Raw genomic sequence first — 3,020 nt, forward strand, 5'->3', positions numbered from 1 at the left:
CTCAGCACTTGGATGACATGAAGAAGGATCCAGTGATGCTAAAGATGGATGTTTTCTGTTTCGCCGAAACATTTCTGCATGAAGGACTACAAATCGGACAATGTCAGATGCTGGAGAAATGCTTGCAGTGCTTCCGAGCTGAAAGGCCCATCGACCATGGTGTCAGCCGAGGTGGCATCATGATTATGGCACTGGAAAAAATGCATCCAGCAAGTTTAGACACTTTCTCAGATCTGGAACACAAAAGTTGATATCCAGCTCTCTTGTCCACAACATGGGACAATTAATACCGTGACGTTATACAGACCTCCATCCCCCTACAGGAGTCAAACGGCATTCAAAGATAAACTTAAACTTTTCCCGACGGCACTAAATACAGAACGATTGACGGTCATTCTGGGTGACTTCAATTTTGACCTGCTTGGTGCTCTGGAAAACGATATCCTACAGCTGATGGCACAACATGGGTTCCGCCAGTATGCTGACCGGAGCCAACGACAGACCAGAGATCTCTACTGGACCACGTATAGCGTCAACACAGCCAGTCGCCGTACACGTGGATGTCGTTGACACGGACCATTCCAGACCATCATGACATGCTTTGTGTCTCCCTCGGAAAATATGATTTTTTTTTTTGTTCCTCACGCATTTGTGGCACATTCGCGATCACCGAAAATGTGTTGTTCCCATTTCAAATATTTCAACATCACATTTCATGAGTAGATCTAACTAGATAACATGTATCTTTTGCCAACTTTTGTTGGTCTCCTATTATCTACTGTAATCTCATACATTTCCATATTTGTCTGTGTCTCCTATATTATCACCCATGCTCCAAATGCCAAGTATAATAAATACAATATTGAACACGTAATAACTCAGTCGTTTGTTGTTTATCACCATTTCGCCCCTACCCCAACACTTCCTGGTGAAGTTTGGGTGTAAACTAGAATATATCTCTGTCTCTAAACGGTGTGTCTGTTGATGCAACAAGGGCCATAAGGGCCCTACCAAACTTAGTTACTTCGTAAAATACACCAAATTTTCATTAAGGAGACTTGGTATAGTTTGATATGCACATAGCTTCGCTCATGGTTTAGTAAAAGGAGTTTTACTTTCTTGTTTAATTAGACACCAATTAAAATGACGTTTTTGTCCTCGCTCGGATTTGTAAACATGATCTACTTGATCCAGGTCGTGTCTGCGTGGTCAGTGACATTCAACCGAATCCGACCCGACATGCTACAGAGTTCGGCACTCGGGACAATGAATCACCTAAAATTGTCATAATCGTAATAGTTCTAATAACAAAATCCTTTCACAAAATCCGGATCATGGACTTTAAATTTGCGAAATTCCCGAGCATATTTAGTGGAATTTTAGTTCCTCATTTCACTCTCATGCCATGTTCAAACTTGTGGCTGCGGCGAAGGTATGCGCTCTACCAGTGCCCGTTCTAGTTTCCTTTTATATTTTCATTCCACTTAAAGAGTGATCCAATGAATTCCATTCGTTCCATTCGAGGAAATAAATTCATGTTCCATTCGAGGAAATAAATTAATTTTCCGATTACATTCATCACCATCGAGTATATTCACAAATATTATTTTAGAACTTGGTTCTTGGTTTATGTGTCTTTGTTGAGCAGAAATAAAATGATAAACTTCTCTCAATGTTCTTGTTTGACCACTTCCTGATCCACATAAAATTTGAGATTGTAGTAAATTGTTTTTCCATTGTTCAATTGAGAACCATCAAAGTTTTCAGTCCATTCAAGGATTTTTTTTTCTTGACATCCTCCAACTTATTTGTAATTAAATTTATCCGCTTATTTGTTATATTTACTTTTACCCCGGTTATTTCTTCAATAAGAGTTATTTGATATTTCTCACATTCTTTATGTTTCCCATTTAAATGCCAAGGCTGATTACATCTCCACTCTTTGGTTTGGTTATTGCTTGGTTCTATCATTTATAAATCAGTAAAAATATCTCTTATATTAACACTTATACCCCATATGTAGAGGTAATCTTAATTTATTCTCTAAAATATCTTTTATCATCCTAAAAGCTCCTAATGCTTTCTTATTTATCTCTTCTGTATGTAATTGATGTTTATAACTTCTTATTGTATTCATTTTTCTGTACTCTTCCTTCTTTAAGGTTAAACAGTTGTAATAATGTTTAAAGTTTATTGTTTCCTTGATTATATTTTTCATTATTCCCTTTAACTTCTTATCACACCTTTCAATGTTATTATTATCAATATACATAAAGCATAAGACTTTAATCTCAAACCCACAAATTCACTCATGACCTTTCCTCCCAACTCATCCTTAAACTTACCAATAACCTTTTTATTCTTTAATGAAAACAACATACTATCAAACTTATAATTACTTGTATCATATATATCAATATTATCAATCATATCCTCAAATACATCACTTGTCTTAATTTCTAATATGTAACTATCTGTATCCATATTTAGTCATAACAACTAGTCATAACAATGACACATTATCCTTATACTTTAATTTTAAATTATTATAGTAATAGTCATACATTAACGACTTTGACAAGTCAAGAATTGATGTTCCTATATAAATAGGTTTATCCATTTCAATACTCTCTTTTTTCAAATGAATCGCACAAAAGTTCTCTGAAAACACCTCCGCTCATTTAAAGCTTGGTCTATTATTTAACTTTGAAGCCTGTTTCCAAGATGTAGAAAGTCTTATTTTTTGTCGATTCCTAACATTTTCCATAGCCTTTCCAAATGCAGCATTATTCATTAATTTATAAAAGTCCTTCTCAAAATCTGTTTTTGCTTCTGTTCTCCTTTTTGTATTAAAATCAATATATTTCTTTAACCAATGACTTTGTTTAAGTTTCAAAATTCAATGAATTTTCCTCACTCTCAACGCAGCAGATAAATATTGTCTCAAGTTTCATTGATGTAAAACATAACTTTCTTTATCATTTAATGTTGTAAATAGTTTTTCTGGAGATTTACATTTA

Source organism: Eptatretus burgeri, chromosome 8 (assembly GCF_056783735.1).
Source record: "Eptatretus burgeri isolate ZD-2024b chromosome 8, Ebu_testis_v1, whole genome shotgun sequence".
In the NCBI taxonomy this organism is placed as follows: Eukaryota; Metazoa; Chordata; class Myxini; order Myxiniformes; family Myxinidae; genus Eptatretus; species Eptatretus burgeri.